Genomic DNA, 27,579 nt, shown 5'->3' on the forward strand with positions numbered 1-27,579 from the left:
TCAAGGCCTGTCTTCATTTTCCAAATACTACAACATTTTCTTAAGATAGCCCAATCAGATGAACAAGCAAACAAAAGTGCATCTTGATATCCCTGGGAAGCAGGCAGTGTTGTCAAAGTGAGTCAGCATCTTTACAACTTTGAGAACAGCAAACAGGAAATGCCAAGGGCACAGCAGCTTGGTGGTTTTAAATGTGCTTGAAAGAGGATTCTGGAGATTTGGAGTCCTCTGAATTTTTTTCTTTAAAGTTTTATCTGACTCTAAATTGTACACTTGCTCTATGACACAGGTTAGCCAGAAAATAGCCTAAAAATGCTTAGAAAAGAAATTTCACCCACTGAAATACACAACAACAACAGCGTCTTAAAAGGTCCCTTCAATAAAGAGACACATAATTTATTGGTAAAACATGCTCTGACATTTAAGGGCCTTTTACCCACATATTATTCATTGAGGAAATCTCTGTGACAGAGGAAGGGAGAGGCTAGAGAGGAGGGATGGAGCGATTTGTTGTTTTTTACATTTTGGTTAAAAACCCAGTTCTACTGTCCACTAAATAATAGACACATGTGCGTCACCTTCTTACTTTATCATGTTTGCTTTCTCCTCTACCATTTCTGAAGACATGTCTTCAGGGTGGTCATAGAACTAAGTAAGCACAGAAAGAGAGGAACCACACAGTTACCAGAGCTTCAGATCAGAGCAGATGCTCTACAGTGTGGGCTCCTTTCTGCTGGCCTTCCTCCAGGCCCAGGAGCTGAAGCACTGACTTATTTCAACAACTATCTAGAAAAGTCTCCAGGATCAAGCTAAGAAAATGGGTCAAACACAACATTTCCACCTTGATAAGTCCCTGTCTGTTTCTTCAGACTATCTAAGACATACAGATAGAATAAGACAGTGCTGGTGTATTTCCATGTTTCTGTAAAAGAACAGAGTGGCTGGTAATGGTGCGAGAGGAGATAGGTGAGTATGTTCCAAAATACCACTGATAATGCTAAGATGTGTTTTTCATTTGCTAACCTAGGTCACTACACCTGTTTTACTTATTTTGCAAAGTTCTACAGACTTTTATTATTGACAAATCTTTTAACATATAATGCTCCAAACACTGATTTCCTAATCCAACAACCAAGAAATGAACAAAAACATTATAGTGATATTAATCAGTAGCTCTCAATCTTAGAAAATAAGTAAGTGCCTTTTGTTTTTGCCTATAAAAAAGTATCATGGATATTGTATAATTAATGAGGCATTAGTACTTTTGGAAATATATAATAATGACTATGATTTCATAAGCTTGAATAAGATGAAAATTATTTTTATCTAAAATAGCACTTAGTATCTTAAACTTGGATTTTTAAGAAATATATCTATCTATTCAGTCTATACCCAAAGATGAATCATGAATATGACTATTCCAGTCCTTTGAAATAGCACTGATGTTGCTTATGGGTCCCTAATTCATAGATGGGAAGTCAATGCTATCTAGATCATTGCCAGTAAAAGGTGAGCAGTGTTAGAAGCACAAATCAATAAAAAGTCTTTCTGAAAAGCAATCCTTGGTATGCAGAATTTTTAAAATTCTTAAAATGTTTATGTCTATTGAAACAGTAACATGCCTTTTGTCAATCAACTATAAAATAATCAAGAAGATCTGAGTCCAAAAATGTTCAAAGTAGCAATATCACTGCAGTATTCTTTGCAATAAACAAATGAACTAGTAATTTTAATTGCATCCTAAGTCTCCAATGGAGGGGACAGTGTGACCTTTTATCAGCTCTGTGTAGTTATCCTGTAGCTTCTGTGTGCTCTGTTGCTAAAGGTTTGCACCTGTTGCCTCCAGCGGGAGTTGGAGCCCAGTTTCTCAGTGGGCCTTAAGTGGCTAAGAGTTACATACACCATTCCCACTGAGAAGTCAACAGTCAGTGACCCCTGGTCATTGTGTGACTGAGTCTCGAGGGCTCTGTGAGCTCTGCATGTGGGACTTCACCTGATACTATATCTTGCTTAGCTTCTTCCTGTTCTAATTCCCACTTTTCCCATTCCCTCACTGTCTGTACCTGAAGCACTTCCTTCATGAATGACTTGTGCTTTAACCTTGGCTGGTGGCCCACTTCTGGGAGAACGTGGGCCATAACATCCAACAGCAAGGAAAAGGCAATGACACCCAGCTGAAACAGTATCACTCATCTGCTAGCAGCGAGCTCGGAAGAAAACTTAGGAGAAATATATTCTGGTTATATCTTCATTGAAAAAAGAAAACTATTTATGGTATGAAGTATATAAAAATTATACATAGGCATAGGGAAAAAAACTAAAAGGACAGATATTGAAATACCATCCATACAATAATTTTTGAAGGTGATAGTTTATTATTCTGTATACTGTTTGGTATTTTTCAAAACTTGGGTAATGGAACACATTGCTTAAAACAAGCATCCCTTTTCGGTTCATGAAAACATTAGCAGCAGAAACTGAGATTCTGGATTAGCTGAGAGCTGAAGATGTACCAAAGCACAGGGAAGGCTGCTAAGTCAGAGTATCACGAAACACAGATGAAGACGGCACGGGCTGGAAAAGGAGAAAGAGCTGACAAGTGCTACTGAGACCTCTTCACCCAGACTAGGATGAATGTTCTGCCCTACTATAAGCTGTTTTTTTTTTTTTTCTTCTTTTCAGTAAATGGTGGCCCTATTTTGATAAACACAATTTGACCTATTTATTACTCTAAATCTACATACTAGGTATTTAATGACAGGTAGTATAGTATATTAATTTTTTGTATTTTGTGTAGCATAGTACCTAGAATATAGTAGGACCTCAATATGCTGATGAAATAAATTGTAATTCACTGGAAATTAGCTGTCCCATTAGCATTTTAAGTGGTAGCAGTTTTGGTTTTTTCAAATCCAACAGGCTTAGAACTTGTAAAATATATCAGTAAGTACTAAAACAATAGCCATCATTTACTGGCTGACTACTGAAAGGCAATGTTTAGAGTTAATCTTAAAAAATGTACATCCCAGACCATAGAGTCTGAATATCTGTATCCTCCCCAAATTCATATGTTGAAATCCTAACCCTCAAGATGATGGGCCTTAGCAAGTGATTAGCTCATGAGGGGGGAGCCTCATGAGTGGGATTAGTGTTCTTATGAGACCACACAAGGAAGAAGCCAGAAGGGACCATCCATGAAGCAGGCCCTCACCAGAAACCAAGTGCCCCAATCTTTAGCTTCTCAGTCTACAGAACTGAGAAACAAATTTCTTTTGTTTATCAGCTACTCAGTCTACAGGGTTTTGTTATAGTAGCCAGAAAGGATTAAGATATTTATTTACTATATGCCAAACACTGTACCCAAAATTTTATATTCAACATCTAGTACCATCCTTCGCTTAAGAAGTCAGCATTAGCCAGGTAAGGTGGTGCACACCTGTAATCCCACAACTCAGGAGGCCTAGGCAGGAGGATCACAAGTTGAAAGTCAGCCTCAACAACTTAGCAAGGCCCTAGGTGAGACCCTGTTGCAAAACAAAAAATAAAAAGGGCTGGGATGTGGTTAAGAACCCCTGGATTCAATCCCTGGTACAAAAAAAAAAAAAAAAAAAGTGGGCATTAGTATATCTATTTGATAGATGATGGAAGCTAAGGCCCAGGAAAATTAAGTAGCCTACGTACACTGTATAGCTTGTACAAGGCAGAGCGTTCTGGAGCCAACGGCTGGCACTCTTCACCTGTGTGTCCAGCCAAGGAAAAGGTGGAGAAACACGGCTCTTCACCTCTCTGTCCTAGGCTTACATCACCACACGCCTGGCATAAACAAGTGACCACAGCCTACAGGGCACAAGAAGGGAACATGATGTTTGTTACTCTGGTTCTGTGTTTCGTCCACCTGTGAGGGGGATACTGTCCCCAGGGGCATTTGGCAATGTATGGAGACATTTTTGGTTGACACACTTGGGTGGAGTGCTGGGGCCTCCAGAGGGTGGAGGCCAGGAGGCTGCTACCTGTGGGCTTGAGCCCCTGCAGGGCACAGGCAGCCCCACGCCCGGGAACAGCAGGCCAAGACGAGCATGCTGGCTGGGAAGAGCGCAGGAGCCCCCACTCCCGCCCTCCCCATGGGCCAAGCGCTGAGCAGGGACGTCCCTTCACTGAGAATCCAGGTCTCGCTCTCAACTCCGACGCTGCTTCCAGTCAAAGCCACAACTACATCGACCCCAAATTACACAGCGGCTCTCCCTGTAATTTCACCCTGAGGTTTTTCCATGTGGAAGAGGAAGGAACCCAGCCAATTACTTCTGCGAATCCTAGAAGGGAATTACTGTGTGGCCAGTAATCAAAGCAGTGGCCTCCCAGCCCACTTATCAAATCTATCACTCCACGTTCAACCGCGGTCCTTGGAGAAGTTCTGAGGCTAGAGGGGAACGGAGGCCTACGCCATACTTCCTCTTTTTGCAAGAAGCTCATGGAGGGCCTTCACACAGGCTGAGTCACTGGGTAGTCGTTCCCCAAGGAGGATGAGCCCCGGACCCCTGAAGCTACCTCCTGAAACCCTTCCCACAGAGCAGCAGCTGGGAGCCAGGCTGGCTGCAACCTAGCGCCACCCACCATCCTGTCCTGTCCTCCTGCCCTCGCCTGGTCTCTCCCCTGTGGCTGCCTCTTTTTTTTTTCCTTTTTTGGCTGAACCAAAGCAGCTCCATCATTCAGGTTCAGGGAACAGAACTACCAGGCACAGAGAGAAACCTAAAATGTTCATACATACCCTAAATTAGTCTTCAACCACTGTACTTATTCCTTGCAACTTTCAAAACCAATTATACCCAGTTGCCTGCTTAGCTAAGTAAAACTGTGCCAAACCCCTACTTTCCTCCCTACCCCCCATGCAAGGGCTTGCCAGAGAGGAAAGGAGACTCGGCAGGTGAGTGCCAACTCGGGTATCCAGGAGAGCCCTGGGCCAGAGTTCCCTAAGAAGGGCAAATCTGGGAGGCCCTACCTGTCTGTGGGATGCCCTTTCTTCCTCAGAAGGAGAGACCAGAGTGGGAGACGTGTGAGCCCTGCAAAGACCAGAGCTCTTTCCTGAGCAGCGAGGGCCCCCCTTTGGCAGCCCTAACAGAGGATGTGGGCTTTAATCAGGCAGGAACTCCAAAGCTCGCCTGTTCCTATTTTAGTCAGCGGGGTGAAGGGAAAGGAAACCCACACTGGCGATGTGGTCTGGAACTCAGATGTCTAGGGCTTGAATTCACAACTGAACCCACTTGGCTCTTCGGAAGGCAGGGTGCCATTTCCAACAGTGCCCTGTAAAGAAGGGCTGGAGAGTAAGTACGGCTAGTCCACTCACGCGTCCCACCAACGTCAACGCAGCACCTGTGTGCCAGGCATGGAGCTAGGGTGCCAGGGAGGGAACAAGGGCAACACGACTTGGTGCTACTCTCCTAGATTTTTTTTTGTTCTTAAGTTTTTTCGATCAACATGTAATAACTGTACGTATCAACGAGGCACAGTTTCTATTTCGACACGTGCACACAGCGTGCACTGACTATATCGGGGTCATCAGCACATCTCCTCCCCCGGCTCTTAGAGTCATGGTTCTCCATCTGGGTGACTGTGTCCTCCAAAGAGCACATGGGCCATGTCTGAAGACATTTTTGCATTTCACAACTGAGTAGGAGTGGGGAGGGAAGGGCTGCGACGTGCGGCGGGTAGGGGCCAGGGATGCTGTTAAACATGTCCCACATCCAGGAACGGTGCAGTCCAAAATGTTCATGCTCCTGGGGTGGAGAGAGCCTGGCCCGGAGGGGAGACGGACTTCCATCACAGCTTCCTGTTCCTGAACTGATGTCTGCATTCATTTTTACGTATTTACCATACCAGTGCTCTGAGAAGCAGTGCAATGTGCCCATGTGGGCAGGGTGGTCAGAGAGGGCACTCTGAGGGAAGGCCACAGGGGTGGACACTGGGGATGAGCTGAATATGACCAGGCAAAGGAGGAAGAGGGCTAGGGAAAGGAAAGTGCTCCAGTGAGAAGGTCTCAAGTGAAAAATGCCTCATGTGAGGAAGCACCATGGATGATTCTGGAAATACTTTTTCACACCATCATCATCTTACATCCTTTGCAAGACAAGTCAACCCTGTGACTGTTACCCCAACAAACAGCTCACTGCCACACACACCAGAGCTCCAAACAGAGAGAAGCTAGAAGAACTGCTTATAATCTGATGGCCACCGTGTCCACTGCCTTCCTCAACCCCCAGTCGCTGCACATTACAACAAGCAGGAATCAAAATCCTACTCTTTCTTAGATTTAACACCAAAAGCATAAATGTCTAAACAAAATGAACTAAAAAACTGAAGAATTGGACCTCATCAGAATTAAAAATTTTGCTTTGCAAAAGATCCAGTAAAGATGATAAAAAGGATAGCAGGGAAAAAAATCTGTGAGCTGCATACCTGATAAAGGACTAGTATCTAGAATACATAAAGAACTCTTAAGACCCAGTCATTAAAAATGAGCAACCTACTTGGGAAATAGGCAAAAGACACTGAGAGACATTCCACTGAAGAGAACGTAAAGATGGCAAATAAGTCTGTTATAAGCCATCAGGGGAAAGCAAATTAAAACCATAATCAGGTATCATTATATGCCTAAAATAAAAACAGGGGAAAATAGCAAGTGCTGGGGAGGATGCAGAGAAACTGGGTGACTCATCACACAGTGCTAAGGGAAATGCAAAATGGCACGACTTCTCTGGAAAACAGTTTGGCAGTTTCTTACAAAACTGAACATGCACTTTACCATATGATCCAGCAATCCTGAACATTTACTCCAGATATGAAAAGCTCATGTCCACACCAAACCCTCTACACCCATTTTCATAACAGGCTTATTTCTAAAAACCTTAAACTGGACACAACCCAGATGCTCCTTGATGAAGGAATGTCTAAGCAAACTGCAGTGCACCCACGCCACAGAACACCACTCAGCAGGCCAAGGGAATGAACTACTGACCCACACAACGACTTGGGTGCAGCTGGAGGGACTTTCGCTCAGTGAAAAAGATAATCCCCAAATACTGCATGGCGAATGATTCTGTCCATCTGACAGTCCTGAAATGCAAAATGATAAGACAGAGAGAAGAGAGCGGTGGTTGTCGGGGGCAGGGAGAAAGGGAGGGGCCAAGTTGGTGGGAATGTAACAGAGGCACGAGGAGTTCTCGTGATGGAACTGTTCTGTACCTTTAATGTGGTACAGACACACACACCTACATGGGCTAAAGCTGCAGAGAAGTGAACACACACACACAAATGAGGACACATCAGCGGTGGCGTCTGAATTAGGCAGGAGGATGGACTGCATCTATGTCGACCTCCCCTGGCAGCACCGCATGACGTCATGCGAGCTACTACCTCGGCGGGAGACCAGGTGAAGGATCGTGGAATCATCCTGGGTTGTTTTTCACAACTGTATATGAATCTACAACTATCTCAAAAGAAAATGAAAAAGGAACTAAGATTTTAGTCGGCCACCAGGTGCCACTGCATCTTAAGACAAAGCCTTCTATTACTTCCTTTTCCAATACTATAGGCACATTAAAACTGTAGATATTCTTTTAAAAGGTACCCAAATATGTGTTTCGGAATTATACATTTTCATAATCATTTGGTTTGTGACAGCACCAATTCTTGGTCTTTAAGAAAGAAATAAAAGCATTTAGGACACTATGCTTGGCCTCTACAGGCTCCTGAGACTAATCACCCAAGTTCAAATCTCAGCTCCAAGAACAATTAACTGATGACTTGACAAGTTCACTGTGCCTCAGTTCCTCCATCTGTGACAAGGGTGAACAATTGTCCTAACCTCAGGAGTTGTGGGATTCTGCCTGGTAGGAGAGTTCCTGAGGCCCCTGTTCAAGCTAGCTTCTGCCATTATTGTCTCCTCTCAAGGACTGGGGCCTCTCTTCTGCCTCTGAAGGTCTACACCACATTCTATCTTAACATTTTCTCCTACTGCAAAATACTTCAGAGTTCTAATTTCTAAAAATCAAAAGGAATTTAAAGCTGCCTTTTAAATTTACTCATGGTCTTTTTTCAATTGCAGGCCATTTCTTTGATTTCTTTGCTGCAGAGGGGACTCAAAAGGCTACTATGTGACATTGCCAGAGTTTCACATCTGGTCACAGGTCCTCAGGGAAGCAGACCTGAGGGTTCTTACCCTCCCTGGGGCCGCAGCTCAGCCTGATGCAGCTGTCATCCACAGCCCCGGGAACAGGGTCAGGAAATGACTGATGGGCACTGGGGGGGCTTGGGAAACAGTTGCAGGCTCTGGCAACTTTCCTTGTGCCTTTTCCAAAGCCGCTGAGCTCAAGAATAAGAAGTGTTTTCCTGCTGGCCTGAAATTGAAATAGGGTGAGACCAGACTAAAGTGATTTTTTAAAAGTTTTAGTGGGGCACAGCCAGACAAGCCTCGTCTCAGGAATCAAGAGGTCCAAGGGTAGAAGTCTGGATTTCAAGCCACTCTCAGTACTGTGTTTAGATGGGTAAAACAACCTCACACAGGAAGGGCGTGATGACTGCCAGAGACCCCCTGGAAGTCATGCTGACCTGCACTGGAAGGCCAAGCGTAATGGCACTAGGAGAAGAGGTGACCCAGGAGAAAAACCTCAAATGCTTGCAAGTAGACCCTAAACCAGTGATGATGATGAAGAAGAAGAAGAAGAAGAAGAAGAAGAAGAAGAAGAAGAAGAAGAAAGAGAGAGAGAGAGAGAGAGAAAAGAAAAAAAGATATATAAATGTTCTCATGGAAATTCAAGAATAGAAGGAAAAAGGAGGACGAAAAAGCACTCTTTACTCCTAAATTTGCTGTTCTTCCTGGCCCCACATCTATTAAGTGATGTCACCAGCCATCTATTCAAGAATCTAAGCCCAAAGACTGGGAGTTACCCTTTCCCAAACCCATCCAGAACATCAACATGATCCATCATTCATATCTCTTGGATATGTCCTGAATGGTTTTTGCTCTCTCCTTGGTCCCTGGTCTAAGCCATCACCTCTCTGGACCAGAACATGGGTCTCCTACATCAAATCACTGCCTGCCCTTCTCCTCTGATTGTGCTGACAGGGACAGCCAAGCCATGGTGGCCCTCCAGACCTGAGTCAGACCCTCCTATGGTCTCCTTCACCTCTTACAAGGAAATGCGCACCTTCCACAGCCCAAGGAGGTGGCTGCCTGTTCTGGATTTGGTATCCTTCTCCATGCTGAAGCTGCGGGCTCTTTTCAGGTTCAAGACTCCAAGTTTAAGTTCCATCTGATCGAGACTTTTATCATTTTCCTGAATCTTTGTGCTTGTGGCCCTGGCAGGGACCCTGTCTGTCCTGTTCACCTCTGTACCCAACAGGGCACATGGACACAAAGGTGCTCAATATATAGACAACACATGGAGGCCTTCAAAAATCAACCTATTTCACATAGCAAGCTATGGTCGATTACAGTAGCCACCATGTTAGAGCAGGTTATGATCTAGAATATCTGGGGAAGTTCATTTGTTCTTTCTTGAACATACACTTAAATATTGGAATGTTCTTTCTTATTTTTCTTTCTTTCCTAAACATACACTTATATTCCAGAGAAGGTATTTTTCTTTTTTTAATTCATTCCTACCTGTTGGGCTGGATAATTCCTTGTCGTAGGTAGAGGGCTTAGTGTTATAGAATATCTAGCAGTACCTCTGGTCTTTGTTTATGAGGAGTCAGGAGCAGTCCCCATCCAGTTGTGACAGCCAAATGTCTTGAGACACTGACAAATGTCCCTGGAGGAGAGGAAGGATTGCCCCAGTTGAGAATGACTAAGAGAGAGAGGTTAGAAATTGACAGTTAACTGCTCATTCTGCCTCCAAAAGCCTAGTTAACCTCTACTTTTTCTGGACCACAGGAGTAATAATGGATTTTAATACAGTATTCCCTAACCCTCCTGCAGCTTCACTTCAGTAGGAACATTCATTCCAAACTCCTAGTAGAGTATTTAACAGCCATGGAGGGTGTGTCGGCCTAGCCTGAGAGACTCGGCTTTCTCCTTGCTCTCCTTATCAGCATTCCAGGTGAAACCTGAAGTGAAAAGGTACAAAGATTGGGGGGGTGGGGGAGGAGTCAGAGGAGAGTTGGGGGTAGCACAAGGCTTCTTATACCTGATGTGACCCCCGTCTGTTTGGCACATTAAAAAGAGCAGAGACTAAATGCCACCTTAGTGTTTGCGGTCCTTCCTGAAAACACCACCCCGCAATTCAACATTCTCTTTCTTTCCGTGCTGGGGCAAAACCCAGGACTGAAATGCCAAGGACTGCGTCTCTACTGAGCTAACTCCCTGTCTGCCCGTCTCTAATCTGCTACCGAGTTTATAGCACCTATTCAGGAATGCAAAATGATTTCCTAGTTTTACCTGCCACACTGCAACAATATTTTCAATTATTGGTTAAACTGCAAATGCCCCACGAGTCATTTAAATAAATCTCGCATGTATGAAATAGTCAATTGTGTTCTCTGAGCAATTCCCAGCTGTAAAAATAGAGCCATACCGAACTCATTTTTTTTCTTCAGCTAATTGAAAATAGTGCACATATAATGCATGATTTAAAGCACCCAGGAGGAATTTCAATTTGCATTGCCTATTTTAAATGTACAATCAAATGCTGTCTTAAAGTGCTCTACACATTTAATTCAATATTGCTTGCCTGAAGCCCCATCCACCCCTAAATTTCAACACTGTGAATTGATGATTCGAGGTTTCAATGCTCCGAGTGACTTTTGAAACAATGGCTTTAATAGGGTTGCTTTTCCTGAGAAAATAAACACTCCAGACTTGACCGATTCAAACCTTGGTGGCCCAGAGGAAAATTTCCAAAACAGCAGCAAGACAACTGCCTGGAGGAAGGTACCGTGTATAAATAAGAATATCTTTCTCCAAGGAGTCGGAACCGTGATCTTTTACGTGCCCAGAGCTGCCGCCCTGGAGTGAGGCCACCTCCACATTGTTCATGGCTGATCAAGATGGTCCATCAAGGGTGGTAGAGAGCAGAGTCTGTGGGGATGAAGATGGGCTGGCAAAGTAACACGTGCTGAGAACGAGGGAGTTACCTGACTTGTGATCACCGCCTGCTTCTAACAGAGCCCCCGAGGCCACACAGGCAGCTCAGGTGCTTCCTAGTTAACAAGTCACTGAGGCCCTGCGCCAAGAGGAAAGCACAGTGGCAGGAACAGCAAGGAGGAAAGGAAGGCAGAGCCAGAGTTCACAGCTTACAGACTGGCAGAAGACAGCGCCCTGGAAGGACCCAGAAACCCAGCAGAAAGTGAGACCACACTAGGACCAGGAGCCCCAGGCAATCAGGAAGGTGGCTGCCTGCCTCGCCTCTGCTCGCGACACTGTTGGATCATCAGTGTCCCACTCCTCAGCAAATCAGCACAAGGAGGTGAGCACCCGAAAGGCGGCCCCAAGAGCCCTGGATGAGAAGCCACCAGTGGTGGCAAGTGACAAAGGATAACCAAAAAGGCAAAGGATAAAAGCATTAGAGCTTAAGTCATGGGCACTATGGACGACACACCCACGTCTGTAGAGCAAGAGGAAGCACGAGTCACAACTGAGGTTGTTCCTTAGGTATGCAAACCTTCCACCCTTAACTTTTATTCTACAACTTATGAAACTGAATGAGAAATAATAAAAAACACAGAAACTAGAAATTTCAATAACCTGCCACCCAGGGCCGTTCTCTCACATTATCTATGGCTAGAATTAAGATACTCCCGACCTTTGGGTGAAGGGAAGGAACCTAGTACGTGTAACTGCTGACACAGTAGACCTTTATGAGCCGCGTGGAACTAGCCCAGGTTTTAGTTCTATGGCGTGGGCTAAAACTTGCTTTCATGCAGGGCTTACCAGTCAACATTCCCATAACAATCAAGCTTCTCACAGAGTCCAAAGAATCCTCTCATCATGCATCCAGCTCTTATGATCCGCAACAACCCTGGTGTGCTGACAAACTGAGATTTTCTTCCACGCTTCAGGCTGTGGATCCCAATAGCTGATGTTATTTAAACAACCACCTTCTCTGACATCATACAAATAAAAAGCAGTACTTTTAATCAGCCATCTTATGTTTTTTTTCTTCTTTGGCACCAAAATGCATTTACTATCTATTTTTCTCAAGGAAAAGAGAAGGAAAGCAAGAGAATGCTAAGTTATAGGAGTTGAGCGAGAGGGAAAAAGGAGAGCTGAGAGCAGACAGACCGGCTTCCTAGCACACCTGAGCCCCAAAGTGGTTCACTTCAGCAGTCCAAATACTGAGGAGGAGGCTCAGAGAAAGGAGAAGCATCTTTCCTAGCCTCCCTCCAAATCCATCAAAGATGTTGCATTAAAAATATGGATTCCACTGGTAGTCATGGAGTCATTACATCCCATTTTTTATTAGATGACCATGGGGTTGCTTTGAGGTAAGTATTGGCATCCACAGAAGGATCCTGTGACAAGTGAAGCATCTCTTCTTTCTGTTTTCCACTTTGGTTCTTATAACAAAATCCCCTGTCTACCCAGGCTCCACAAAAGGAACCTACCCAGGTAGGTCCATTCAAATCCTTCAGCATAACTTTCTGGCATGGATTATAAGTTACAGAGTTACCTAGAAAGAGTTTGAACCATATAAGAGGTAGATGGTCCTGGTTCCCTCATTTTAACTTGTGTGTGGGGGAATTATAAGAGCTACCTTCTAAACTAAACTAAACGCATAAATCAAAATATATATGTCCACAGGCACGGGATCTGGAAATACTTCTAAAGTAAGGGCAGGAAATGAGGTTTGGGGAACATCAGAGGAGACAGTTAACAGCTTCCACTTTAAGAAGCTTTCATCTCCAATTCTTTGCTCTTTTTATTCTCTTTTTTCAGTACAAAGTGTGTAAACAAATAAATCTCAATGGAATAGAATAAAGATGATCACTCCATATTTACAAGTTTGGGACTCCCCCCAACAAAACTCCAGCAAGCCATCACTAACCTAAAATAGTTCTTCAAAGCCTAGAGACCATCTGAGGTGATGAGAAGCACAGTCCTAAACTTGGCTTTGGTTAGCAAATCCTACGGTCCTTCCATCAGCCAGTCCTGACCTCCCTTGTCGCAGCTGATGCCAAAACCTTCTGAAGGTATCTTAGGGCAATGACAGGGACATTGAGCTATTTCCTAGAAGCAACCTGAGTTCACTTGAATAGGACTGTGGAATATCCCTGTCTCATTCTAGGCTTTCCTGTACAGGATAAGCCACGTGTCTGCTCTGGGACTCAGTTTCCCATCTATAATCAGCGACAACCCTCCTCCTCCAAACTGTATCTCAGAGAGCTGCCATGAGGACCACATGAGACACTGTCAAAAATGGCGGGTACACCTCTGGTACCACAGAACTTCTCTTCGTAGGACCTGCCATTTCTCCCTGCCACATGCAAAGCTAACACAGAAGAACAAGGATGTCCAGAAATAAAAATCGAGGACTTAATGAAAGGTCATTTTCTCATCTTTATCTAACCTCTGGTATGAGACACAGCGCTGGGAAATCCTTAGGGCTGTGGCTAGGGGGAGTGGGCTTCCGTGTGCAATGAAATCTGCATTTCATAGAGGACATCTCCCCAGTTGCTCATAGTCCATTAGAGATGGTGTTCTCCAATGGGGGCTGGTATGTGGCTTCACTGGAGATTTATAAAGCTCCTGCTGTGTGCACAGAGTTGTGATTAGTCATCTCACCCAGAGAGAGTGGAGAGGCCGTGTAAACTGCCCATATCACCCAGTCAGGAGGCAGACAGAAGACGGGAGTGTCCCAACTCAAGATGGGCAGGGTCGGGGCTTCTCCCAGAGAGAGGGCCAGCTGATGCCACTCCTGAGCTTTTTGCCTCTCTTTCACTCCCAGGTGCAGAACTGAGTTTCCGGCACACCTGATGACCCTTCTTTCAACAAATTCCTGATTTCTTTGGTTGATCTCTAATTCCCACGTGAGCACCAAGAATTTCTCAGATGAGGTCACCAACCCTCCTCTTCCCACAGAGAAGACCTGTGTGGCCCCTGGAAGAGCAGGTCAACCCAGACTAAACAAGATCAATGACAAATACATGAAATCACATGACAGTCAGAAGCGTCTCTCCACTCCCACTTTCCATGAAGCAACTGGAAAGTGCTTCCTCACAGGCAGCTCCCAGATCCTGCCTTCACTTTCTGGGTTCCCAAGTACAGCATCTCCTCACTGTCCAAGGTACATGTGACACAACACTTTCCAAATCCATGTGTGACACTGGCAATGAAAATCCCACCAAAAGCCACAACAAGCCTTGAACAGTGGTGTATCAGGACCATTGCCCTCGTGTGGCAAAAATATATTCACAACCCCTGCATCAGATTACTAACTATGTCACTTTTTAAAAATGCTCTTTAATGGTCTTTCCATCTGCCAGAGAGTAGCCAGCTCCTCAGTCGACTCACTTCCTCATCTGTCCAACAATGGAGCTGGCCACACGCCCTAGCCTCCACTGTATACAGGTGTGATCATAAGACTGAAGTGTAGTGGAGAAACAGAAGCAGAAGGGATCACAATATTCCCAAGCAGAACATCTCATCTGCAACTGTTCATGAGCTTTCTGCAACCATGAGCTTGATGCTGACTACCACCAGGGCCTTGACAACCGCCCGTGAAATAAAGTAGCACCACAAGATGTTGAGAGGCTGGGTCATAGAATCACCTGGTTTCACAGACACACTCACTGTGGGTCTTATACAAATGGAAAATCACCTCCTGCAGCATTTGAGCATAAGTTTGGGTTTATTTGTTACAGCAGCTAGTATTACCTGAACTTACACAACATTCAACACTTGGCAATCATGACATTATAATCTCAGGAATAAATAATGAGTATTCAAAGTCTTTGCCTTTTTCAAAAAAATTAGCCCCTTTCATCACATAATCTCTACAAGCACAGCTGTTGACCACAGGAACTTCAGGCTGAGGTGCCTTCCCTGGCTCTTCTCAACTATTCTTTCATGGGTGTCAACCACCTACCCTTTTTGTAAACTGACTAGTGAATTTATTGGAACCTGGTAACTGGAAAGATTTAGAAAGGACCCTATGAGATAGCAGCTCTTTTTTCCTGAGGAACAATCTTGGAAAAATTTTCACTTCATATTGAGACACAGAGTCTTTAAATTGGAACACTCTTTTTCAGGGAGAAAACACTCCATGTATGTTCCTCCTGATGACTTATCAAGGTATTGTTCTGGCCCCAGATTCCACCTGTGCACCTGGCCCAGAAGAGTTGGGCCTTCCTGCAATTCTGTACGCCTGGGTCTTGTAGTCATGAGTACTGAATGAAAGTAAAGGTTACATGCAAGTAACTTTTAGCTATCCACCAAAACTGTCACCCTCTTTTTAAAGGGAAGTAATTTCTCCTCTGTGAGGGAGTAATCTGTAGCACTGAGTCACAGAGAGCCAAACAAACAATTCTTAGCTGAACCAAATCAATAAATACCAATTCTACAAAGTTTAGGGCAAAAAGAATTCTACGGAGAGTAAAGTAAAAGATAAAAATGAGGGCTGTGTCACCCACAGGGCGAGCCAGGCGTCCACACTCATCAGCTTCCGGCTGACAGTTCATTTTGCACAGGGAGACTCACCTCTCACACATCATGACATGTAAGTCACTTCTCCATGTGAAAGGCTTTGCATTAGCCCCACTGAGTCTCCCAGCTGGTCACCTAAAAACTGTGCCTCACTGCCCTGAGGTCACACAGGAGGACACAAAGGTATCCCACTACTTGTCTACATTCCCCGGCCTCAGGGAGCCTCCAGGTTCCTCACCTACAGAACCACCTTGGACCACAAGCTTTTCAGGGCCACTTGGAGGATGAATCAAGTCAATGCACATTTATAAGGCACCTTCCCAGCCCACAGTTAGACAGGCCTCAGTGACTGTTCCAGTCTCATGGTCACAGGCTACTCTCCTGGAGTCCAGTCATGGCCAACAGGGAGGGAGTAGACTTCTGTGCAGCTTGCCAATGATTCAGTACACACTGACCACTGCCAGCTTGACTTCCCCAACAGCTCATTAGTGTCACTCACTTTGGCAGCTGACTATTATCCCAGTGCAGGACTCAGTGGCAGGGCGGGGTGGTAGGATCAGTCTGTTCCAGTGGAGGAACATTATCACCAAGACACATGGTGATAATTAAAAGAGAATCAATGCTACGATAATTTCATTGTTGCTTTTAAATCCTCTATGGACAATGCCCTCCCTGACTGCTTCCCTGTCCCCATGACGGTAAGCCACTGTTCTAGGCTATCTTGAATTGCTAAAGTATCATAAACATGCCTTCTCTGCCTAAGTGGCTAAGACCTCGAAGCTACTTCTCCATGCACCTGTTACAGAGTAAGGGCTCAAACACTAGTTCCTAAATTGAACACCACTCAAATACTACAGGGCTGCCACCTTCAATCCTGGAAGTCCTGTGCAGGGAAGTTACATCAAGAGCAAGTCTAGTGGAATCCCTTTTACTCTCAGGGAAGAAGCCCCTTCAGAAACATGGAAGGGAGCCTAGGGAAAAGGAGATGTGAACTGGCCACATGGCTTGCTCATGTGGCTCTAGAAAACAGTTTGGGAATGGCCCCAAGTAAGGGGGCTGCCAAGGATGTGTGACAGATGATGGACTCTATTGCCAACTGTACCGAGACTTAGTGCATGGAGAGGAAACAGGGGTCAGAGATGTCGATTTTCAATCTGCCACAGCCCCAACCTTGCCAAGTGACTTAAGTCACAGTATCCCTGCTTCCCTGCCTGTGAAACGGGACAAATGTGATTCTTCTCATCCTCATCCTCTACATTCTGCAGCTGTGGAAATGGAGTACAGAGGGAGTATCTGGCCTAAGGCCAATCAGTAATCAAGGGTAGACCTGGGATTTAAACCTAAGCTCATCCGACTTCAAAAATTCCTGCTCTGTCCAACCATGTCCTGCCCTTGACTCTGTGTGGCCTTGCCTTATTACTCAGCCCAATGGTTAGGCTCAGTCATTGAAAAAAGCATCTTCGGATTAAAAACTCTGTCCACCACGAGCACATGCAAACCTGGAGACCACAACCACCAAAGAGTCTCTGAGCAGGTTGTCTCCCTACCTGAGTCTTTTCACTATAAACTGAAACTAATTTCTACCTTGAAAGGGTTTCGAGGATTCAACAAGGTCACGTATAATACATGCCTAGCAGTATTTGACACACTAGGGATCATTTTTTCATTTCCTTCTTCCCTTTGAAGCATCTCTCTGGCTCCTCTGTGCCAGGTACAGTGGAAAGAGCCCAGAAGGGGTAGGAGAGACTTGAGGATTCCCAGCAGGATAAAGAAGACCCAGGACAGAGAGCAGGACAAGAACGTGATTTTCCCACATTGCATGTAAAATTATGTACTACCTCTTGCCCAAAGAAATAACAGACTAATAAGCAACATATCCACACTGGAATATCTATGTTTTCCTACCTTCAACTACACTGAACTAATTCACATTAGTATGATCACCACTTTGGTATTCATAATTTACCACCTTGCTGCACAAGAATAGGTTTATTATGAATACTTCAGCAACTCTGGTCATTCCTCCAATTGCTATTTTACCCAACATGTCATTAAGAAATTAACATAAGTTTGGCCGAAGATTATATGAGTCTTTTAGTAAATTGATTTCAAAGAGAAAATCTTTAGAAAGAAATTTCTCTTTATAATAAAGCCAGCACACAGAATCTCCCAGTCCTGTGACAGCAATAATTCAGGTGGAGGGATGCACCAGGTGTCATATGAAGTCCCAAGTGGATGCTTGCCACTAAATCCTAAAAAATTCATAGCAACAGATAGAAAATGCATTTTCTATCTGGAAAGGTTTGCTAAGGTTAATCCAGCATTCTTAGAACTCTCTTGTATATTGAGGGAATCAAATTATAATTAAGCACATGCTTAAAATGGTTATTCTTAGATACCCAGACACCATTACATAGCAGAGGGACTTTTCCAGTCTGAAAAACAAAATGCAAAGAGGCAGCTCTGGATGCTACGCTACAAAGAACTACACACCACAGATTATATGCTCTGTGCAACTAACCCAAGGGAAAAGAGCACCCAGCTGCCTGAGCTGGTGCAACATGCCCCTCAAAAGAGCTCTGGCTATCAGGCCTGGTTTTCCCCACAACACAAGAGTGCAGTCAGAGGGAGGCTGTCTCACAGATCAGACATTCTTTGCTTCTTGGTCAGCACATGAAGAACCTGAAGTCTGCAGAAGAGCCCCTGACTGCCAAGGAGTACTGCCTACTGAGTGTCACAGGACAGGGAACTAGACACAAAGCAAGCACACGGAGCAAGTCACTCACTCATCAGGTCAAACACAGTGGAAATGAGTCCGGAGAAAGTGCAACACTTGCCTGAACTACTGTGACAAACATAACCCAGGGCCATGGTCACAGCCACCGTGTGTCCTCAAGTCAGTTCCATTTCTGCCACTGCAGTCAGTGCCTAAGCTCGACTCTCTGTCCCACAATAGCTAAGGGGTGGTCACCATCAGGCCCAACTCACAGATGAACAAAGTGGGAATTGGGAAAATGCAGAAATGTGGCCATGGCCTCCTGCTTGCAACTGACAGAAACTAGATTCAGACCACAGTCTACTGGACTCCTAAGCCTCCACACTCTTCATCACCCCTGTGGAGGAGGAGGGGGAGGAGGGGAGGAGAAGCAGGATCGGGGGAGGAGGGAAAGAGGAGGGGAGGGGAGGAGGAGCAGGATGGGGGAGGAGGAGCAGGACGGGGGAGGAGGGAAAGAGGAGCAGGGGAGGAGGGGAGGAGGAGCAGGATGGGGGAGGAGGGATAGAGGAGGAGGGGGAGAAGGGGAGGAGGAGCAGGATGGGGGAGGAGGGAAAGAGGAGCAGGGGGAGAAGGGGAGGAGGAGCAGGATGGGGGAGGAGGGAAAGAGGAGCAGGGGGAGAAGGGGAGGAGGAGCAGGATGGGGGAGGAGGGAAAGAGGAGCAGGGGGAGAAGGGGAGGAGGAGCAGGATCGCAGGAGGAGGGAAAGAGGAGGAGAGGGAAAGAACCTAAATTAGAAGGGAGAAATTCTAAAAGAAAGGTAACTATAAACTTTAGAAAAGCTAAATCTCCAGCAGAGTTCAGTGAAGTACCTTTTAAAAACCATGTCACACATGTTCTTTGGTTCTCCTGAGTTTTATCCAGTGCAGCCTAAGCAATTCCTCTGGACTTTGTGTAAATGTGCTCTACCTCCTCAATCCAAATTTCAGCACTAATTTTAGACTCCAGTCTCAAGGGAAAAAAACAAGTGTCTAAGGAACAAATTGGGGTGGGGGGCGGAAGGCATAAAAACATTATTTCAAATAACATAAAACTATTGGCCTCTTTCCATCTGGTGCGCTCTGTATTGCTGGAGGACATCAGGAGTCTTAGAAAGGGCATTTCTTTCTGATGTGCATAAACACTGCTGTGGTCCTGGCTCCCAGTTCAGGCATTTACCAACCTGGGTGGAGGCTCTGACATCAGCACACACAGGCTGTGTGACCGTGGACACCTCGGCTTTTCCACGCCCCTCCTTCCTGACTGTATGACTGGGAGTGATATTAGTGACTGTCCTTGAGGCAGGCATGAGGTTCCAGGAGACCACAGGCTGCCAACTGAAAACTAATGGCAGTTGGGTAACTTGCCTGCCCTGCACTCCCTCTTCTCAATACTCCCTGCGCTGCTGACTACAGGTTGAACATGTGACTCAGACTCAGCCAATCACAGTTCTCCATTCTCCACACCAACAGACACTGGCACAGGGAAAGGCACATGACCAGAACTGAGCCAGTCAGAGTTCCTCTCCAGGATTTTTTTTCTTTTTTTAATTAGAAGTCTCTTCTCTCTTTGATGGTGAGGGTATAAGGAGGAAGCCTGGATCTACTTGCAAGCATGGTCTCCGAGGGACAGAAGACAACTAGCAGAGAGAAGTAAAAACATGAGGCAGTGGAGCTGGGTTGTGGCTCAGTGGTAGAGCACTTGCCTGGCATGTGTGAGGCCCTGGGTTCCATCCTCAGCACCACATGTAAATGGATGAATAAAATAAAAGTCAACATCTTAAAAAAAAAGAGAGAGAGAGAGAGAGACAAAGCAGAAGAGAACCTTCAAGACCCTCAGTCTCTTGTTCTAGTCAACTTCAGAGCCAGAGACACCTCCACCAGGCCAGGGGTCAGCAAGGGAAGCCAAGAGCCCTCCCCTGGTATTCCATGTTTCTGCCTGAGCTATTTTGACACAGGTACTTTAAGCAAAAGATGATGCAGGAGTTAATAGTTCATATCATCTGAACCAAATCCTCAGTAAAAATAACTTCTTCTTAAAGTAGACTCCTTATTTTAAAAAATGAAAAGATGACTTTTAGTAGAAGCAGCAAACACTGCCATTATTTATACAGTATTTTCCTGAAAGAAAGAAGCATCTATTTTCACTTGTAGTTACCTTATTCGTTTTGGAGTGGGCTTTGTATTTGGCATTAAACTTTCTCACATACCCACACCCACTCTCAAGATTTGGTCTATAAACTTAAGGCAAAAACAAGTGGTTATTTTTCTCCCTTCTATGGAGGGGGAAAGGTGGAAGGGTGGAGAGAGAAGGCACTGATGCTATTTTTGGTATGCTCTCAAGGGAAACTCCCCAGGTTACCAAAGCGCTCACTGGGGGGAACAGGGGTAGAAATACAAAAATAAAGCAATTTACCAAGATTTGCAGCTACTACAAGCAATTCTTTCAGCCTTTTCATAAGATTTTTTCTTACATTAAAATCTCTTCTACATTATTTTTCTCCTAAGGATTAACTGATAAAAATAGAAAGGCACAGTGGATTCCAATTCTCAAATTATCTTCTGAAATGAAGGGCAAAGTCTGAGGTCAAACTGTAGCAAGAGCCCGGGTGTTCAAGATCTGATGGTGAACCATGGTGTCCACCCCAACCTTGGGAGGAATTCAAGGATGAAATGTGGGCCATGTTTGTCAAAACACACCAATGGCATTACAAATAGTCAGAGGATTGCTTACGCTCAGTGGCTATGCCATGCACAAAAGGAATCACAGGAGGGACGCTGACTTCTCTGGACTGGGCTTATATCCAGACCTAGAAACCTAACAGCAGAATAAAGGGGAGACTCACTGACCGTGTAAAGGGACTTGGAAGGTGGCATTTCTCAAAAGAGTAATAAAACCGTACAAATATTTCAACATTCTTGGACAAATTGGGAACATAAAGAAATAACCTAAAGATGTAATTTATTGCATTTGATTCCATTCAGCGCTTCAGAGTACTTTTTAAAAATCCAACATTGATTTCCAGATCAAGTGTGCAATCTATTCATGAAGAAAGATGATTTGGAAAGAGAAGATGAAAACTTTAAGGGGGAACAGATTTACAAAGAAGATCCATGTATAGCGGACCCTATTTATTTCAAAATTTTATGTATGCCTCCAAATGGGAATACAAACTAAATCTTCATGTTGGCGCACAATGCTATTTGTGAATACTAATACTGAATGATTTTATTAGACTTTAAAAAGAGAGCTAGGAACATCATGGTATATAAGCATAGAATAATGCATTGAAAAAAAGTTTATCTAGACCTGATATTTATAAGAAAGCTGAATCTGAAAGAAAAGTCAAAAAGTTAAAGTTTTTTTTTTTTTAATCTATAAGACTATTAATAAGATACCTTTGAGATCATGTATTTCAATGATATCCACTATACAAAGAAACTGATTTCTGGATGGTTCATATAGACCGTCAATGGCACAAACCAGAATGCTTCAACCAAACTTGACTGAAGATATTAGCCAGAAAAATCTATCTTTTTTTTTTTTTTTTAAAAAGGTCAGGCATCACCATCACCAAGGTTAATGGAAATAAACCAAAATGCATTCTCCAACCTTGTGCAAACTGTGGAAAGTGGAATGCAATCCATCCATGAACCCCAAGGAAACAGACTCAAGCTGAAAGAGTTCAGATGAGCACAGTCCAAGTGAACGTGGGCACAGAAGCACTTCTATACTGCTCCTGTCTGAGTAATGTTCTACCTCAAAACACATGTTGGCCCCAAATTTAAAAAGTGTAAGGTATACATTAAACTTGGAAGTACCAAAACCAGAGGTGGAGGGTGGGATTGGGGAGAACTCCCCTTTAAGCCGAAAACAAACACTCTTCCATAAAACTTGCAGTAGACCTGTGAAAAATACACAGGCGGTTTAGTTCCCCACACACGTGTCTTTCACTCACACACCACAGCTGGTACGAATAAAACTAAAGCAAAGGCACATCCTCCCAGAGCTTGGAGTTAGTATGTAAAGTACATTGTTACATGACAGACAGCAACTGCCATCACAGAGGTGTATGCACAGGGCACGGGGTGCACATCTGTGAGCACTGCCCATGTGCTGCAGAGGACCAGGTACTGACTGCCTACAAGGAATTTGTGGAACAGGGGACCTGAGTCTGGACCTGAGTCTGGAAAAGGGTGAAATTAGCCAGACACTGAACCTAGAAGGAGGACGGGAATCCCAGGCAGAAGTCTAGCCAGAGCTAAATGGGAGGACACAGCACAGCTCCATGGTATGTGGGCTCACAGGAAGCCCAGTGTGCCACCAAATAGCCTGGGGAAGGATACAAGGTAGGGAGAAGGGAGGAGCTGAAGAAAACTGAGACCCTGTCACGTCTTTGTAAACAGCCTGCATCCTGGTGAATCCCTGGAGCACCATGGAAAGTTCCCTGGCTCTGTGCTAGGGTTGTCCAAACGCAGCTGAGTGAGCTCTGGGCCCAAGACATTCCAAGGGCTGAGAGCTCCTGGGGCAGCCTGTGCCTCCATACCCACAGGCTCCCCACCCTGTGCCTCTCCTGCCAGGGGGGCTTCGAGGAAGTGAGTGTGATGAGGTCTGTAGAAATGGGGTGTAAACAGTGGTGAGGTAAGATGAGAGCTCTGCACTAGGTCAAAAGCATTCCGAGAGAGTCAGGTACAACCAAGCCCCAAGACGAGACTGCTCACCTTTTCAATCTGAGACACTTATTCAGGGTTGGGATTTATTCCAAATCAAGAGGGAGGCACTAACTCTCCATCAGGAAGGACACAAGCAGATCTGAATTTCAGGGGGCTGGAGGATCACACCAGCAACAATATGGAAGAGAGGAAGATACAGAACTGGGTGCGGAAAGCCACGCAGCAAGCCTCTGGGATTCCCAGGCTGCCAATGGCTGTCTCAGCCTGTGGCTGTGGGTTTGGATGCCATGGGAGCCAGAAAACTACTGTCACTGAGAGACGCATTCCCACTTGGGAATGTGACCCTCATGTGACAGGTCTTCTGGCTTAAAGAGAAGCTATAAATCTAAGACATAAATCTAAGATACATATCCAGATTCCTAAATATTAATTCAATTTCTCTGTACTTTGTTCAGGTCTACAACACATCACAAGCCCAGCACCACTGGAAGCTCCTGCATATATACTTTGGAGATCGGTGAAGCCACTACCCAAAAAGAGGATGACAGACTTGGGCTGATGATGATGTGGCTATGGGGTTGTTAATAGAAGCTAAAATCAGTTTGGGATTTTTTTTTTCCTTATGCAACTGGACATATTACTAGACTATCTAGGTAACTAGTTGGAACACAGAAGAATGCTGTTAATGCAATGCCAATCTTGGACTCACTTGACAGTGGTGATAGTTGAAACTGTGGAAACATGATTAACCCAGACTCTAGGTCAAGTAGAAGAGGGGTGGTGACAGGGCCCTGGATAACCTCAGCAGGTGGCAGAAATGCCAGGGAGGCAGAAGGAAAAGCATAGGTGGCAAGCAGAGAAAAGCATCTGTAAATCATAAACAGGCCTCATCAAATGTGCAAGGAGGTCTCATAGTTTGCCTCTTCAGGAGATTTCGTGGATCTTCCACTTTGGGGAGACCACACCAGCTTGCAGGAACTGAGAAAGAAAGGAGGGCTGGGGAAGTAGTAAATAGCTTAAAGAGCCTGGGGCCATGGAATGGCCACGGGAAGTGAGATGAGATGCAGAAGAAGGAAGTTAATGGTATTTAAGAAATACTGATGTGAGAGGAAAGAGTTCATAGGAAGAGGCTGAACGCAAAAGTGAAAGAGGGGAGTAAGATTCCTGTACAGACACACTAGGATTCAGCAGCTGGAGACATTAGTCATTGCCACACAGAGGCCTTCTAATCTTCTCCAAGTGCCTAGTCCAACTTGACTTTTTGTCTGTCATTCTACTCTATTCATATATCACAGATTTCATATTTATGTTTACTTTTTTGTCTGCTTTTTTCCCACAAGAATGATAGTCCCAAGAGAACAAGGACCTGCTATATTTACCATATAGGAAGGCCTAGCAAAATACTTAAGACACATGAGATGCCTAAGATTTACTGGATGACTGGGCAAATAGGGAAAAGTTTGGGGAGGAGAGAAATGGCAGAATGTGGAGCAAGTCTGGTGACCTCGACTTTCAGCAGAATGGGCTGCAAGGTCACTTGCCAAACCTGAGGGAGAAGGTTTCAAAGGTCTCTTGTGTTGAAGATTACAATGGCAGTACCAGTTTGCAACCTGGGAGGAAGGAGCTTGTGGTTTGGAGTCATAAAGACCCTGGAGTTTCTGATTCCAGAAGATGAAGACCTCAGGGTGAAAGCAGGATTTGGGTGTCTCTGGAGTACTGAGAAGCTGGAGTGGGTGAAGGCCACAGGATTGAGAGAGGCAAGGAACTGAGACTCTGAAGCATCACCCATATGGACCCTGGGACTAGAGAAGGAGGAAAAGCCTGTGATCCCAAGTGTGCTATGCTATGACAGAAGGACTGCCTGGAAGCGGACAGCAAGGTGAAGGTGTGGCTGGGGACTTGATTAGTTCACCAACTTATTTTCAACTCTTCCACCTCAAACAATCTCTGACCAATGTTTAAATGCCCATGTGTGGAATTGCAAATCATGAACGTCCTTCAGAGAACTTTTTGTCCTTTCACTAATATGTGAAGTTCATGGGAGGTAGAAATTTTCTGCATTGATTCATTCTTTAAAATAAATGATGGATGACATCTTCATGACCTTCAGTAATGTGCTCTGCACTGTACAATGTTTTAAAAACTAGACATTTTTAACTTAATTTTTAAAATTTGTTCTAATTAGTTATACTGTACATATGTTTTATAACAATTTTAATAAAGGTTCAAAACTAGAGGTTGAAAGAAACCTGAGATTATCTTGGCTAGTACCTTCAGTTGTATACCTGAAAGAAGACTTTGCTTAAATTTTGCAAACGGCACATAATTACTGATTTAGATATGCAGATAGCATTGAAAGTACCTTCAATTTTTAAGTGTGCTTTAGATATACAAATTAGCAATGCTGTCATCTGTGATCAACTTCTGATATAAAATCTCCAAAGTACAAAATCATCAAATAAATTGTTGCAGATCAGTTCAAAGAAATAAACTGCTTCCTGGCTTGAAAGAGGAAGACAAACCTTCAAACAGCTTTTTATGTTGATGCTAAATATAAGAATGATCTCTGCAAATTAGTCAAAGCAAGACTCGGCAGCACTTAAGATATCTCAAGACAGAAACACAATTGGATCATGTTTTGTTCATGATAGCACTAAAATCTTCAATAGCATCTTCCATAATACCTGAAGGTGCAGCGCTGTCTTATGTAATAGAAGCTTTCCCTCCTCGCTCAGCTTGCGGGCAAATGAAATACCTAATTCCGTCCAGAATTTGCGTACTTTCACCTTATCTGTAGTCACTAAGCAGTCTCGCAATTCCCATCTCAACAGAAGATGAAAATAGCAAGACCTGCTAGATAGATTTGGACCGGATGCAGAAGCCAATGTAAAGCTCTCCCTAGAATCACCGGTCCCCTCCGCCCTGCTCAGGCAGAGGTATCGAGTAAGAGTCCGTTTCTCCCTGTCCGGCGGCGCACAGGCAAAGTACGGGATAGGGGAATCTGGCCCGCGAGAAGCCAGATTCCAAAGGTTCAGGGTCAGGGGCGCCGGCCCGGAGGGACCCGCGGAAGCCGCGCCGAGCTCGGACAAGGTCTCCGCGGGCCTCTGTTCCAGATGTGGGCACACCTGGACGCCCCGGCCGGCGCGGCCGCTCCTCGCCCTGCCCCGGTGCTGTTCGGGGTTGCAGCGGGCGGGACCGCGAGCCAGGCGCGCACCCGGCCTCGGCCGAGGCAGCCTGAGAAAGTTCCCTGCGCCTCGACGACGGCGCCCCGGCCCCGCTCGCCCCGCCGCCTCGGGTCGGGCGCAAGGTCGCGGAGCGGAGCTGGAGGCGCGCGGAGCCCGGGCACCGTCCCCTGCGCCCCTCCCGCGCCGGGGATCGCGCAGCCCACACACTCACCGCCCGTCACTCGGATCCCCAGGTGGCTGCCGCGGAGGGCGGTGCGGCCGGAGCCGGGTCTCGGCGGGGCGGGGGAGCCGGGGAGGGCGGCGGCGGCGGCGTGTGCAGACTCCGCGCAGCCCGCGCAGCCCGTGCAGCCCGAGTGCTGGAGCGGGCGCCCGCGGCCGGGGCTTTATCGCCGCCCCGCGCCGCCCCCGCCCCTTCCTGCCGCCCCCGCCCCCGGCCCGCCCCGCCCCGCCTTCCCGCCGCCGCCTTTGTGTGCCAGCGGGCCGCAGCGGCCCCGCGCCCGGACTCCGGGGCGCCCTCGCTCCTCCACGGCCTCCCGGATTCCGTCCCCAACGGGTCCCCGTCGTGGGGCTGCGCCCAGAAAGCGCCCGGAAACGCGCAGACCCCGAGGTGCGGCGCCGGCCGTGGCCCAGTTGCACGTGGGTCGCCCGGATGGGCGTGTGCGGAGTGGCGGGGGTGGGGGATCCAAGGACCAATGGCGCGTCCCTGGACTCAGGACACGTTGTCTTGACTGCCCCCTGGGAGAGGGGGGCGCACCCGGTCAGTGTCCACAGTTTAGGTGATGCGGATAACGGCGCCCGGACGCGGCAGGAAAGGGACAGATCATCCCTCGGGCGCTTTGCCTGGTCCCCTAGAGCCCACTGATCTTCGCCTCTGGAACAGAGGAGCCGCGGTGGGTCTACTGAGGCAGATGACGGAGAAGGGAATCCAGAACACTGGATTCCTGGCTGCGGTGACATCATGAGGTACCCGCAGAGTCCAGGGAATCCAGCCCTTGTCAACAGAAAACTATTGCCCTTTGGACCCTGTGCGCCAAGAGATAGGTGATGACCTAGGCCGGCAACAGATGGCTGTCCAGATCTCTCGTCCTCAGTTCTCCTTTGCGTCAAGTTAGGTTTGTGGGGATCCAGCTCCAATGACAGTCTGTCTGGCCTTTAGTGTAACACCTAGCCTAGCAGGCCTGTGACCCCAGCTATGAAGAAGAAATGCGGCAAATTTTGGACCAGCCCTGAATTATGTTTTCTTCTACTGATCAGAGGAACTTAGAGCATCACTCTGCAGTCCTCCCTTAGCACGTAGGTGGTCAGGCTGGACAGTGCCTGTGTGGGTTCACAGAG

General features: G+C 45.9%; 1 protein-coding gene across 1 annotated transcript in view; it reads right to left on the reverse strand.

Moving 5' to 3' along the window:
- Serpine2 (serpin family E member 2) overlaps positions 1-26,582 on the reverse strand; it is a 57,970-nt gene extending 31,388 nt beyond the window's left edge. The window contains exon 1 of the mRNA XM_047546168.1: positions 26,456-26,582. The gene's annotated coding sequence lies outside the window, so the exon portion shown is untranslated. The remainder of the gene's footprint in view (positions 1-26,455) is intronic.
- Positions 26,583-27,579: the final 997 nt, after the last annotated feature.

The sequence above is a fragment of the Sciurus carolinensis genome, chromosome 3 (genome assembly GCF_902686445.1).
Source record: "Sciurus carolinensis chromosome 3, mSciCar1.2, whole genome shotgun sequence".
Lineage (NCBI taxonomy): Eukaryota > Metazoa > Chordata > Mammalia > Rodentia > Sciuridae > Sciurus > Sciurus carolinensis.